Source organism: Papio anubis, chromosome 11, assembly GCF_008728515.1.
Source record: "Papio anubis isolate 15944 chromosome 11, Panubis1.0, whole genome shotgun sequence".
Classification (NCBI taxonomy): Eukaryota; Metazoa; Chordata; class Mammalia; order Primates; family Cercopithecidae; genus Papio; species Papio anubis.
Window position 1 is genome coordinate 8,162,435 of NC_044986.1, and position 15,054 is coordinate 8,177,488.

A 15,054-nucleotide genomic window follows, 5' to 3' on the forward strand; every position below is an offset into this window, starting at 1 on the left:
CCCAGATAGCAGTTGGAGGCAAAACAGCAGAGCCAGGGAAAATCTGGGAAGCCCAGACACCTGCAGTTTCAACCTGGTCTCCAGCCTACCTGCTGGAGTGACCCAGCCTCACAGCCTTAGTGAGTTCTTCTCTGAAATGCAAGGGCCACTCCAACCAACATGAAACAATGATGCTTTCCAGAGGCAAGTAAGGGCACCATGAATGGTGTCTAATCAAACCTGACATGGTCTCCCCTGGCCAGCTGACCAGATAACCAGGGGCCCTCTTTGTATATTTGTAGATACTCAGGGAAAAGCATGGGCACATTTTTTTTTTTTTAAGTAGAGAGTTCCCTGGGGAAGAGGCTCGCTGAAGTCAGCTCTGTTATTAGGGTATTTTGCAGGTGCCAAAACTGCAGGTGATATGAGGAGCTTTTGTTGTTGTTGTTGTTTTAACTTTCAAAAAAGCTTTTATAGTAGTAAACATAACATTTACCATTGTTTTACCATCGTAAGCATTTAAGTGTACAGTTCAGTGGCATGAAGGACATTTACCATCTGTGCAACCACCGTCACCATCTACAATCCATCTCCTGTTTTGTTTTTTTGGGGTTTTTTTTGAGACGGAATCTCACTCTGTCCGGTTCAAGCAATTCTCCTGCCTTAGTCTCCCAAGTAGCTGGAACTACAGGTGTGCACTACTACACCCGGCTAATTTTTCTTTTTCTTTTTTCTTTTTCTTTTTTGTATTTTTAGTACAGACGAGGTTTCACCATGTTGGCCAGGCTGGTCTGGAACTCCTGGCCTCAAGTGATCCACCCACCTCAGCCTCCCAAAGTGCGGGGATAACAGGCATGAGCCACCACGCCTGGCCATCACCTCCTGAACTTTTGCATCTTCCCAAACTACAATTCTGTACCCATTAAACAATAACTCCTCATTGCCCCCTCCCGGCCCCTGGCAAACGCCATTCTACTCTTACACTTCTTCAGACTCAGTTTCTCCTTTCATTTAGTAAAAGAGGGTCCATTGCTGACTAACGGGATTGTTTTCTGTATGTGGAGGCCTTCTTACCAACATGTGGTTGAGTTCATTGTAGAGAAAGGTAATAGGAAATGGGATTGTTCAAAGAAATGAGATGGAGACAAAACTGGATGAGGGTTTCATACTGAGTGTCCCATCTGCAGGCCTCAGCAGCCCTGCCACCGATCTGCCCGATTCTTTCGCATCAAGAAGTTATCTTGCGAGCCATTTCCATGCTGTAGATCTGCTGGGCCTCTCACGGCTTTCCCTCTGTCGCCGGTGGCATGGCTTCTCATAACACTGCCGACGCCTAATGTCCTCAACGAGCCCTTCCATAGTTAGGATTCTGTTTAGGGTCCTGTATGCACTTTCCACGTTCCCTTCCTGTGCCATCACAGTCCTGGCAATGACCTTCAGATGTTTGGCCATGACTTTGGATTTAAGTCTTTACTCTGGAGAGCCTGGCGCGCTCAGTACCTAGTGGACCCTGGGATCAGGAGCTTTTGACCATGAAGCTAATTCTGGTTGGAGCTGAATCATTTCCTACGATAATGGAGCTCTTTCCTCCATGTGCAGCAGCTGCCGGGAGGCTGCCATTCCATCTCTGTCCCATGCTTGGTCATTCTCAGCAGTAATCCCATTGTGGCCTCACTACTGGTCCCACTGAGTCAGTAGCCTGTGTGACTCCGGCTTTAGTTACCATTGCTGACTTGTCTGAGGTCTGCATGTCACGGGCCTGCCCTGCTGCAGTGTAGGAAAATTAACATTCCATGGGTGGACTCACTGCACATGCAAGGCGGTGGCCTAGTGAGAGGCCAGGGGGCTTGTTAGACTCATGTTCGTTTCTATGTGACTCCATGGGCTGACGATGAAGGCTGCTTGGCTTTACCACTTTGTGTTCTACGGTGCAAGGATGGGGTCTTTTTAATCTAAATGAATGTAATCAGAACCAGCTACACAGTTTGTGGGGCCCAGTGCAAAATGAAGATGCAAAGTCCCTTGTTCAAAATTATTAAGTCCGGGCCCAGTGGCTCATGCTTGCAATCTCAACACGCTGGGAGGCCGAGGTAGGAGGATCACTTGAGGCCAGGAGTTCAAGAGCAGCCTGGACAAGATAGCAAGACATCATCTCTACAAAAAATTAAAAATTTAATAAAACACTTTTAAGACGGTGACAGCAAAGCCAAGTTCTCCCTTTAGAGCATAGGGTCACATGCCTGGGAAGCCAGGCTCAGTACCTAATCTTTCTGGGAGTTTCACCTTTCCCACAGACAACTGTGGAATCTTAATCCCTACTTCACAGTATTATGAGGCTTAAATGAGATAATACTTGAGCCAATGCAGTTTTCCTGGGATGCTCTCTCCTTGGAGATAGTGACCAGCTGGGGTTAATCTCTGTACCCAGGGTCCAGCCTGGGCCAGGAACGGAGCAGACCTTCCTTCAATGTTTGTTGAGTAGTAGTTGCACGGTATGTTTGCTGATTTCTTCTGGATGTTACAATACAGATTCACTTGTGTCTGTGGATCAATGTGTTTGCTTTTGTTTTCCTAGGACTGTAGTCACTGTTTTTCAAAAGGGCTCAGGCAGAGTATGTGTGTGTGTGTGTGTTTAATTAAAAAATAAAAGTGATGGGCTTAAACCCAAATGCCAATTAAATCCTGAAACTGACAGCTTCAACCACTCCGATCTGCACCCCTTACTGCGTACGTCGGGCATGAGCACAGTCTTGCTCTGTCGCCAGGCTGGAGTGCAGTGGCGCGATCTTGGCTCACTGCAACCTCCGCCTCCCTGGTTCAAGCAATTCTCCTGCCTCAGCCTCCTCAGTTGCTGGGATTACAGGTGCCCACCACCATGCCCAGCTAATTTTTGTATTTTTTTAGTAGAGATGGGGTTTCACCATGTTGACCAGGATGGTCTCGATCTCCTGACTTCATGATTCGCCCGCCTCGGCCTCCCAAAGTGCTGGAATTACAGGAGTGAGCCGCCTTGCCCGGCCGAGCCTAGGATTTTTAATGCATATTTGGAAAGGGCCATGGCATCTGTAAAGGCAATATGTATTCACTGATTTGAATTAAGTATGAATCATATAGTGATTATATTATAGCCAAAGAGAGCACTGTTATTCTATAAAACATTGCAGCAAAATTCCCACTTCCACTGAGGACAGCAACTGAGAGCTTCAGATAATTGTGGTTCTGAAGTGAGCTGAACCCTGAATAACAGAGATAGGTGAATAACAATACAGTTAAGTCCAACTCCCAGTAACTCTCGCTGCACAGACCCTTGAAATACTCAAGTGCACACAACTAGTCCATTTTATTGCACAAAACAGTTACAATAAAAGGACCCACTATTATCTAGGGCCACTATCTTTTTTTTCAACAGCCATTGGTTCCTGGAAATGAAATAGGAAAGATAGGAAACTGAGAAATAAGAACCTCGGTTAGAGGTCTTTGATTGTAGCAGGGGGAGGCATGCTGTGATGTAGCCGCAGGCCGGTCCCACGGGCCTTTTTCAGCCCCTGGGTTCCTATAGACATCAGAAGTGCTCCCGAGGAGGTATAAAGTAGGGAAGGAATTATGCCATCCTGTTTAAAGGCTGCCAGACGGAAGAAAATAAGTGCCTTACAAACTCAATGCTCCACACTGGGGCTGTGGATCTCTCTTTTTTTTCATTACTTTTTTTTCTTTTTTTTTTTTTTGAGATGGAGTTTCACTCTTGTTGCCCAGGCTGGAGTGCAATGGCCCAGTCTTGGCTCACTGCAACCTCCACCTCCTGGGTTCAAGCGATTCTTCTTCCTCAGCCTCCCCAGTAGCTGGAACCACAGGCATGTGCACCATGCCTGGCTAATTTTTTGTATTTTTAGTATTTTTAGTTTCACCATGTTGACCAGGCTGGTCTCAAACTCCTGACCTCAGATGATCTGCCCACCTTGGCCTCCCAAAGTGTTGGGATTACAGGCGTGAGCCACTGCGCCGGGCCAAGGGTTCCCATTTCTCCACATCCTCCTCAATACATGTGGTTTTTTTTTTCTCTTTTGTTGATAAAAGCCATCCCGGTGAACATGAAGTAGTAACATGGTGGTTTTGATTTGAATTTCTCTAATGACCAGTAAGGCAAACCATCTTTTCATGTGCCTACTGGCCGTTGGCCATTTGTCTACCTTCCTTGGAGAAATGTCTATAGAGTCTTTGGCCATTTCTGAATTGGGTTTTTTGTTTGCAACATCTTAAAAAAAAAAAAAAGTATGAAATAATTCACATGTTGGAGGCAAAAGAGCATCACATTTTAAAATGCAGGTAAATTGAAGTGAGAAACAATTTTCAGCTCTCAGGATGCCTTGCTTTTAATGTTTTCAAAACAAATAATACATTAATAATACTTTCTCTTCCGGGCGTGTGGCTCACACCAGTAATCCCAGCACTTTGGGAGGCCGAGGCGGGCCCGATCATGAGGTCAGATCAAGACCATCCTGGCTAACACGGTGAAACCCCGTCTCTACTAAAAATACAAAAAAAAAAAAAAAAAAAAAAATTAGCCGGACATGGTGGCGGGCACCTGTAGTCCCAGCTACTCAGGAGGCTGAGGCAGGAAAACGGCGTGAACCCAGGAGGCGAAGCTTGCAGTGAGCCGAGATCGCGCCACTGCACTCCAGCCTGGTGACAGACTGAGACTCCGTCTCAATAATAATAATAACAAACAACAACAATAATACTTAATGCAGTGTAATTATAATAATAATGATACTTTCTCATTTTTTGAGACGGAGTTTCGCTCTGTCGCCCAGACTGGAATGCAGTGGTGCAATCTTGGCTCATTGCAACCTCTGCCTCCCTGGTTCAAGCGATTCTGCTGCCCCAGCCTCCCAAGTAGCTGGGATTACACGCGCACGCCACCAGGCCCAGCTAATTTTTGTTTTTTTTGTTGTTGTTGTTAGAGACGGGGTTTCACCGTGTTAGCCAGGATGGTCTTGATCTGACCTCGTGATCGGCCCGCCTCGGCCTCCCAAAGTGCTGGGATTACAGGCGTAAGCCACCGCGCCCGGCCAAGAACATATTAATAATACTTTCCAAGTCTGAATTCAAATTTATAGAACGCGTGAAAGTGAAGGAATGATACGGAAAATCAGGCTTTTTGTGGTTTCTTCCTGAGAAGGCCACTCAGAACCAAAGACTTCTGTGAAATAAGGAAGCAGAATATCTTTATTTGTAGTTCTTATAGTTTATGCCTAAGAAACTCTGAAGAACAGGTACTGGTAGCCTGGTAGCCCGGCGGTGGCCGCGGTTTGTTTATAGCCAAAACCTAGTTGAGGCGCCATGCCCTTGAGGCAAAACTGCTGAGGAGGGAAGCGCCCTGAAGATCAGTTTGTGGAGATCCAGGGTTGCCTGAAGAAAAGACAACCGTGAGTGCATGTGCGAGGATTCCTCGATGGAAGCGCAGCCCGGTGCGCCCCTCAGTTGGCCTGGCCAGGCCCTACCAGGGCCACGCGAAAACCGTGCGGCGGGATTCTTAGTGACCGCATTACGTGGACCTGCGGACAAGAAAGGCCTGGTCCGCGCTGCCCTCACAGGTAGGCGGTCTTCAATCACGTTTTAAAATCATGTTGAGTGATTAAGCTATCATCTATAGTCCCGGCCCCTCCACTGCAGGTCGCTCAGGCCGCACCTGGTGCACTTTGGCAAACAAGCCCCGCGGCGGGCTGGGGCAGGATTTAAGAAATGTTTAATAAAGACTGGGAGGCCTGGAGCAACGTTCTTTGGGATGCAGAAAAGGGTCGCGCGGCTCAGTGGCCTCTCCTCCGGCCCCCTGGCCCTGGCTCTAAGTTTCCTCGGCTCTGCAGGGCTCGGGGCACTCAGGGATGGAGGAGGCCACACCGCGCGGCTGGGTTCGCGGAATGGCGGTCCCTGCGGCCTCCAAAGGCCGGACCCCAGACCCCTCCCACTCCTTTCCTGCTCGACATCTCAATCCAGTTCCTAATATCTCAATAGGGTTTTTAAACAAATCGATCTTAAGGGCTCAGTTCAGCCCACCCAGGGATTCTGGGAGGATGCACGCCGAACTCAGGGTAGTGAGAAGAGAGTTTGGGGGGCCCTGGGGCACAGGGAGAAGACCCCACACTCCGCGGCCACCAGCTCCCTTCCGGAGACGGCGCTCGGACGTCGCGGGTCACAGTCAGGGAATTTAGCCCAGGTGCTCGTTGGGCCGCGAGCGGTCGCTGGGCCTGGTTCCCCAGGCTCGGTGTGCAGACTCCAACCTCGAGACGTCAGGGCGGCGTGAGCTCCGGGCCGCCGCGCAAGCCCAGGACCCCGAGCCGCGGGCCCCCACGCTGCAGCGCGCCTCCCTCCTCGAGGCCCGGGGCTCCGACCCAACACGGCGCTTCTCAAATGCCCCGGCGAGATACAGGCAGCAAGAGGGAATCTTTTCTTTCTTTCTTTTTTTTTTTTTTTTAATGTGTAAGAATGTTTTGCTTCTTTTAGGGCACAGCATTGCTGCAACTTGCAGCACAGAGGGCCCCTTCCCTGCGCACCCACAGCGGTCGCCGCCTCTCCGGCACGGTCTCCCGGATCTGGATTTGGGGAGCGCAAGTGCCCCCTGCGGCCGGCCCGCGCCTGACCCCGCGGGCCTGAGAAGGCAGAAGCGGCCGGTGCGGGGGCCCAGGAGGAAGTTGGAGCCCGGGGGCCGGGAAGGGGGCTGGTCGGCGCCGCTGGCTGGGCGGGGCCCCACGGGGCCGGGGCCACCCGGGGCTCGCGTTCCCCCACGTGGCCGGCAGCCCGGTACCCCACGTGGAAGGGGCGGAGGAGGATGAAGGGCGAGGGGAGCAGCGGACCCCGAGCCACCGCGACAGGACCCCGGCCCCTGCTACCGAGGCCCCCGCGCTTCCCCAGGGCCTCCCGGGCGGGGCCGGGCCAGGGAGTGCCCGCCGCGCCCGGCCCCTGGCCCTCCCGCCCGCCGCGCCTGTGTGCACTTTCGCGGAGCCACTAATCCCCCGAGAGAGCCGATTTGTAGTGAGGAGTATCTGGAGGGGGCGAGGCCGGCCCATGTGGGGTTGTGTCATTGGTTTGCAAAGAGAGACCCCGCCTTTGCCCCCCCCCCCCCCAAAAAAAGGAGCGAGGAGTGAGCGAGCGGCGACCCTCACCTCGCCTCCCGCCTCGCTCCTGCGCAGCCGGCGGGCACCGGGAGCTGCGGCCAGCGCCGCTTCTTTCCTTTCCTTTTCTCTCCGTTTTCCTCCTCCTTCCCCGGAGGAGAAAACAAATAAAGAAGAGCAAATAGCCGGGAGGCGCTCGGCATCCAGGACGTTCCCTCCCCCGATCCAAGTTGGAATTAGCATCCTCTCGGGGGTGAGCGCAGCAAAGGGGCGGGCGCGGGCCGGGGACCCCCAGCGCAGCCCCCTCTCGGCGGGCGGGAGGGCGCAGGGCCGGGACGCGGGGGGAATTGGGAACCGGGTGGGCGGAGGAAGGGGTGGGGTGGGTGGGGAAGTAGGAAGAGGCTCGGCGGCGAGGGGAGGAGGTGGAAGGGAAGGGAGGGGTAGGGGTGGGAGAGGGAACGGAGGGAGGGATGGGAGGGCGGAGGGGAGGGCGGGAGCTGGAGGATTAAGCTTTTGTGTGTGTCCTGGGTGTGTGTTGGTTTTATGGTGGTTTGGAGCGGCTCGGAGGAGCTGGGAGTGGTGGCCTGAGGAGTGGACTGAATTGGGAGCTATGGCAAGGTGCTGGGGGGGCTGCATAGTTGCCACCAAGCACAGTGGTGGAAAGGCACAGCCAGGGTGCCAAAGGTGGATGCTGGACTGTCTGGGTGGGGGGGCCTTGGGGCTGGCTGCTGGGCTTGTTTTAATGGTGGCATGGAAGCAGGCCAGGGAGGGAGGGAGGGTGGCGGATGGATGGAGCCGGTATCCGAGGACATTTCTCCATCCGTGCCCCCGGCCCCGCGTCCCCCCTCAGCGACCGGGGGTGGACGCTGGCTCGGGGGTCCCCGCCCGCCCCCGCCACCGATTGCGCCCGCTGGCCGCCGTTTGCGCCAGGATTTTTGTTGTTGTGATGAGAGTTGATGAATGCGAAGTAGGCGGTCACCTTCCTTCCCATCAGGGTTGGAAAAAAAAAAAAAAGAAAGAAACCCCGAGCGCGGCGGCGTCCAGAGGGCATCGGCGGCGGCGGCGTCTCGGCGACGGTTCCCTGGTCGCCCCCGGCTCCTGCTCCCTGAGCCCGGTGGGTGCGCGCTCGGGGGCCGCCGGCGACCCAGGCCGAGCGCGCGACGCGCCGCGGGGACAATACGGCCGGATCTCCGGGGAACAGGAGTCCGAGCGCGCCGGGGTGCGGCGGGCCTTGCGCCTACGAGGCGGGGGGGGCGGCGCGGAGAAGAGGGGTTCCATGGGGAAGTCGGGGCGCGAGCGGCTCGCGGTCCCCAGGGGCGCTGCCCCTGCCGGCGGGGGATCCCGCGCGGCGCCCCGGGAGCGCAAGTGAAAGACGGGAAAGGAGGCGAAGTGGAACCCTTTTGTTTTGCCGGCCCCGCATTGTTGGCTCCTCCGGGCAGCCGGGCCACATCTGCTGCCGCTGCCGCCGCCGCCACTGCCGCGCGGGGCTCGGCCCGCCAAAGTCGCGGCGGGGCGGGGGGCCTGGGCGGGCCGGGCGGCGGGCGCGGGCGGGGGCCGGGCGGGCCGGGCATTTCCTCTGCCCGGCCGCGCTCCCGCGGGCACCACTTCCTCCTCGCCCGCCGCCGCCTGGAGCCCGGCCCGCCCGCCTCCCCCACCTTCCCCGCCCGGGCCGCACTTTTCGGGTGGGGCGAATCAAAAAGAAAAAGTTTAGCAGGAGGGGCCGGCTAGGGCGCGCCCCGGGCGGCGGGGATCCTGTGCGGCGCGGGGACAGCCGGGCCGCCGCGGTCCCTCCTTCTCCCAACCCTCCGCGGCGCCGGACGGCCCCGCGCGGCCGAGGGGAAGCGCCTTTCTTTCTCTCTCTCGCGCTGCCCCCAGCGCCCCGGGCGAGTTGGACAGAGGCGCGCGGGAGCCGGGGCGTGCCTGGGCCTTTCTCCGGCGGGAGGCCCAGCGGCGTGGCGGGTCGCCTGCAGCCCACGCCGCGCCCTGGGGCTCGGAGGCCGCGGGCCCAAGAGCTCGGCTCGGTCACCGCGGGCCGCGCCGAGACACACACGCGCGCACACACTCCCTCCCGTGGCTCGCTTTCCGCCGGCGACGACGGTCGCGGACACGGAGTGAGCGTGTGCGCGCGAGTGTTTGTGGTTGTCCCCCCTCCCCCCGCCCGGTACTTTTTCCGGAGGCGGCCCAAGCGGCAGTTGGCTGCAGAGGACCCCACGTTTAGGATTTTATAGGGAAGAGGAGGAATTTTTCGTAGAAATCCCCGCTCTGCGTGCTCGCGGTGGAGGCTGCTGGCAATGGCCTACGTCGTCACACCGGGCTTCCTTGCCCTGTCCGGGGTAAACAATCCTTCTGTGTATTTACCCCCTTTTTTCTTTAAAGATTGGAGATCGGGTTAAGTTCTTAGAGAGTCTGATGCGAGTGGCTGGAAGGATAGACAAGAGAATTCTATTCTATAAATATGCATTGGGAATTTAAAATGCTAAACGCCTTATTTGCAATTCTGTTGGATATTCTAGAGACTGGTATATTTTTATCTGACATGGATAATTTTGAGGGGACGTTATATTTTGGGGAAGTTTACAAAGTGATTCTTTCTGCCTTTCTAACTTGGGCGAAATATATCGACTCATACCACTCTTTCAAAAAAGATAGCTTTCTCTGCTAGGTGTTTGGGTTCGAAGACAGTTTAAAAATTACCTCGTGTTCAGTACCTAAGATTGCTGTTTTGCCTCGAGGGTTTTCCAAGTAGAAGTGGGTAGTTTTCGTGTACTTTGAGAATTCTGAGGTTTTTAACCTCCCCCCCTTTTTTTTTTAAATATAAATCTTTTCTATTTTGAAGTAATGAGACTTTAAAGGATCTTATTTTTATAATCACTTGATTTCAAAGGATACTTCTTACAGCAATTATAAAGTAATAGTCAAAATGCTAATTTAACATTTTCAGTCGTAGCTGCTTTAATATTGAAACAGAATTTTTTTCTTTAGCAGAGACTGTATCATAGAGTTGAAACACTAAATATTCTTTTGTCTGGCATCAGATATCTGAACTGCTCTGACATTCTCCTGAAAAACCCCTAGTGCCCTTTTTATTGCCCCCAAAAGAAAAGTTAATGAGATGGTAGATTTCAAGCAAAAAAAGCAGGCCCTCTTTCTTGCAAAATATGCTTACAGTTGCCATTGAAGTTGGATGTTAGCCGTGAATGCACTTGCCTTTAATGAAACTAGTTTAATCGTTCACACTTGATCAAGTATAACACGAGCAAACAAAGGAAATAAGCCAGCATATTTCTGTAGAGTGTAAGTGTTGATGTTGGGTCACCCCCTCCCCCCACCCTGCCCCCCGGTAAAAAGGAGAGAGGGTTGAAGGCAAAGGGAATTTATGGCGCTGATTGGTTTTTTGTGCCCCAGGGGTAGGGGACCCCAGTTACATCCCTTTGGAAAGCAGTTATTAGAGGGAATTAAAAGATCTTGGGTTTGGAGCTTGTTTTGAACCTGACTAGGTGGTTTGGGTTTAATTCTTTTTCCTGTTTAGAAAGATAAGGTAGAGTGCCCGAGTCCCACCACTCTTTTTTTTTTTTAACCCCAACTTGACAACCCCCTCTCTAATTGTACCTTAATAAGAGTCTGCAGGTTGAATGCAGAACCCTGTGAGTTATTTACGGTTTCTCCTGGGAGCTTTGAAACTGACCCTTGAATGGGTGTTCTCCTGCAGGGAGGAGCAGGGTGAATTACCTTTTCTTAACTGATTTTAAAAAGCCTTATTGTCCCTAAAAATCATTTCCTTGCATGAGTTGCAATTTATGTGTGGAACTGTATCATCAATTCAGTGAAGAGAGAGATACTCGTAAAGTATGTCTCTCTAAAGTTCAGAAAGTAAGAACGTTTGGGTACTTAAAAACAAACACTAGTGCCATTGTAAAAACACACCAGTGACATACTTGGTGAGATATTTTGGCCTTTTGAGACTCGGGGCACACCTGTTCCTGTCCCTGCCAAGTTGTGTGTGCTTTCCCTGCCATTGTTAATCTGGTCGTGTACACAAGATGAAACAGTAAAACTTGCTATCTGTATAATTATTAACTAGTTTGTCAGTTACCCTTTCAGAGAATAATCAATAACTTCGCTCTTAACTTTTAAAATTCTGGATATTTTACTTTGTAAGTCTGGAAAGTGTTTCAAAGAGAGATTAAATGAAACAAACAAACAGCAACAACAAATGACAAAACCAGAAAATCAACCTGCAACTTTTTAGTTTCTGAGTAACTAACGACAAGGTAAAGAAATGATGACTGTATGTAGTATGTACTGAACAAGCAGTGCACTGGATTTTAAAATGATATTGTTATTGCTACCATTGCTGTTAAAATACAAACGGCTCACACTATTTGAAATCCTTGAGATTCACGGATTGAAAGAAAACCGAAAAGGGGACACCTCTGAGGGAGCAGCCCTGCTGAGATCTAGCACCAGAATGCCATTTGCCAACAGTTCACTAACATCATGAATCATTTTTGAAAGCAAAGTTATACCCTTTGCACTTAACGCGTTCCCTCAATGGAAAAAATTTAAAGAGTTTACAGCAATGGTAGAATGGTGGCCCCAGTTGTCATTTTTTACCACTGTCATTTCCATAGAGAGGGGCTGTCGTCATAATGTATGTGCGTGCAGCCTGGGTCCCTCTGTTCATCTATCAGGGAAAAGCAGCAGCCCTAGTGTCCTGTGGCCCTGAATCAGGCCACAAATATGTATTCATACAGCTCATGGTGGGAAGGGACATTTATCAGTTGGGCAGGGCACAGCTCAGGTAATATTTCCACTTTGGGATGGTAGGTCTGTTACACAGGGTGGAACACATTTTGGTAGTAACTAAAAAATAGGAGGGCAGTTTGTCCCTGGAAAAAGAAGTATTTGTACTTAATGAAAGTGACCCATGTGGTGAAATCTCGGGGTGTCTTTTCCCCCAATAATCTTTCTGTGAATTGCTAGGTGAGGAATGCTTGTGTGAACTTTCCCTGCTGAAAACTTTTGGTGGGCACATGAAATGCTGGAATGAATACCTCTTAGAGACTGCGCCACCCGGGCAAATATCAGTTTTCTCCCTTACAGCTGGTAAGCATGTCCTAATTTACACTGCTGTGAGTTAAAGTTACAGCACTCCTGGAAAGAAGGGAAAATGCAAGGCGTCTCCTCCCCACCTCATCTTTTGAAGTTAATTTTCATTCAAGTCTGTGTTTGATGGAATATGTATCAAAGACTTATGAAAGGGTTTTTCTTTTTTAATCCTATCTCGGGGTTTGGAAAATTATATTTAATAATTGCTAAAAAACTTCAGAACCATTTTAAAGGTGTTCAGTGGCTCTTTTGATCATGATTTAATGGAGAGTATCCAAAAGCCATCAATGTGACTCTAATGATATTCACAAATGAATGTTTGGGCATAATCTGGAGTTTGCTTTTAGCTATCATTATTAATGTTTAAAGCCTAAATTATGGCTGCATTTGGGCATTCAGAACTTCGCCTGTGAAAAGAAGGGCTTTGCACATTGTGTTAAAAAAAAAAAGGGGGGGGGATTCACAAATGAATACAGAATGTACAATAGGGAGAGAGCCAGGCCATTGTTTGTGTGGAATGTTGACCATGGGAGCCAAGGGTTAGTTTCGCCTTCATTCTTCTAACTGCTGGAGAACACAGAAACTTCAGGAGCTGCGCACAGGATGGGAACCAGGGGCACATTCATCTGTCTTTGCCGGGCATGGAGATTTGGTCTGCCCCCTTTCCAGAGTTTTTCTTAGAAGGTGGTCTTTTCTGGACTGCTGAGGAACGTCGTGTGCTTTCTCTTCTCAGTAATCTGCTTTTCTGAGGAACGATTTTAACAGCAGATAGTAGAGTTCCTCAAGGAAAGTGTAAACAGACCTTTTCTACCCCCTCGAAATGTGATTTTAGGAAATGATATTCAACTTCAGAAAGGAGGCATCTTAAGTCACAGGAAGAAGTTGTGTTTATTTTTACTCCTCTCCTGACTTTAAAGTAGTCTTTAATCTGTTGGTAGCATTAGGGGGAACGCAGCTAAAATAAGTTTTTGCTGGATGTTCATGTTTTGTGTAGCTGCTGCCGTTTGGGAAAAAGCTCCTCCCCCATTCACAAAGCCCTTCTCCTTCCACGTGGGAGCTGAGGTCCCAAAGTGGAACCAGCTCTATAGCTTAAGGGAGGTGCATTCCTGGCCCCTCACTTTTTAACCCTCACCTTAAGTGGAATATGTAGATAATATGGAGATCATTAACCATTGTTGGTGTCTGAAGCCTGTTCAGTTTTTTAGCAACTACACTCGGTGAGCACCAGTGGCAGTTTGCATGTATATGTGCCTAGTCCCTCCCTCAGTGAATGTTTCAGAGGTGCCCTGCTTTAGCTGTTTACCTAACTAAATGTAACAGATGGTTGCCTAGAGTTGGCTTAATATTCACAAAAATTGTGATGAAAATCGTTGGGATCTTATGAATGGGACAAGTGATGATTTTGGTTCTGTAGAGAATTGTGACTTTTGTCCTAGGTAATAATAGAGGCTTCGTTTCTCGCGGAGATCGGTTGGGGTTTAAAGGATGGGAACCCTGAGTAGCTGCTGTTGTCTGCCCCGATCCTGGTGGTGACCAGCCTTGCCTTTGGTTTTTGTTGCCTTCTGTGAGTCCAGAAAAACCCTGGAGGCGGGGGTGAGGGGGAGAGGGAGGGCTGGACTTTTCATCCGTGGGGTTCTAAAAATCCTTCTCACTTATAAAATACAAAAATATGTACCTTCCATTGTATTGCTGATTTGTGCTTCCTCCAAAGCTCTCCTCTGATCAGCAGAAATGTGCTTCTTGCATTAAAACAAATTCTTAATTATGACTAAAAGAAACTGTCAGCTGCCTTAAAGATTGTCTGGAAATAGTGGCAATATTTCTGTGTCTCATTCCAGCCCACGTTGTGGCAGAAGCCTGGAAGGGCCACGTTAAAGGATGTGTCACAGAGACAGTGTGTGTAGGTCTTCCTGCAGCACAAGCGAACTCAGGGCTTGTAAAGTCCAGCTTATCGTGGCTGTGCTCCAGCCATGCCTGAAATCTGGCCTCCAGCAATCTGTCCAGGCCCAGGACAAACAAAAACTTCATTATGGAGTCACGGAATCTGAGGAAGTTTCTCTGGAAGGAACCGAAGACCTAGACCATGGAGGGAGATCAACTCCTCTGGCCTAATGGGGCTTTTCTTTTTCCAAGATGGAATTTTAAAATCTTACCTATAAAATTAGGCTAGCAAAGAATTATTTTATAGGTGCAAGTGGCCAGAGTCTAACCTGGAAATGATAGTGTTGTACCTGCCCCAGCTGTGTGTGTGGCAGGGGGAGGGTGGAGAGGGGAAATGAGAGATGAAGAGTTTGGAGGGGAAAACAGAGCATTCGAGGTTTCTCTGCTGGAGGGGGTGAAAGGCCAGGAGTTTGTGCACCTTTCCTTGTAAATGAACTCTAGCTGTGAGTTTATTATTTTGCTGATGGATGGTCTTTAGTGCAGTCTGGAAGTGCAAACAAAGTCGGCTTATCCGCTGCTTGTTCAGGTCCAGGGAGGCCAAGGGAAGGGGTGGGGGCGGTTCTTGCAAATGCATCTGGATCCTGGACACCCCACTTGGGGTTGCTGCAGCCAGCTCCCAGGCCTGCCCACCTGGAGTACAGCCAGAGCCAGCAGCGGGCAGGGCCCGAGAGAGCTCTTAAAGCCATGTCTCAGGAACGGTTGAGGGAACTGAGAATGTTCAGCCGTGAGTGGAGACGCCCCTGGGGAGCCCAACATTGTCCTCCGTGTGGTCATGTGGCCTTACTCCGCTCGGAACAGGGAGGCCTTGCTGTTGGAGCTGCCGGGCCAGATGGGCTGCGTGGGCTTCTGGCACAGGCAGGACTTGGCTGACCATTGGCTCCCGGTGACGGCCAAGGCGCCGCAAACACCAGAGACC

The 15,054-nt window shown here is 50.9% G+C and overlaps 1 protein-coding gene and 1 pseudogene across 4 annotated transcripts in view; one reads left to right on the plus strand and one right to left on the minus strand.

Moving 5' to 3' along the window:
- Positions 1-764: 764 nt before the first annotated feature.
- On the minus strand, positions 765-2,815 carry LOC110744046 (annotated as a pseudogene).
- A 4,296-nt stretch (positions 2,816-7,111) lies between these two features.
- CTBP2 (C-terminal binding protein 2) overlaps positions 7,112-15,054 on the plus strand; it is a 171,379-nt gene continuing 163,436 nt past the window's right edge. The window contains exon 1 of one of the 4 annotated variants that reach the window (XM_009215593.3): positions 7,112-7,341. The gene's annotated coding sequence lies outside the window, so the exon portion shown is untranslated. Of the gene's footprint in view, positions 7,342-7,990; positions 8,203-9,278; positions 9,422-15,054 lie in introns of those variants that run through there. The other 3 variants (XM_017944418.3, XM_009215591.4, XM_031652003.1) reach the window with 3 other exon arrangements.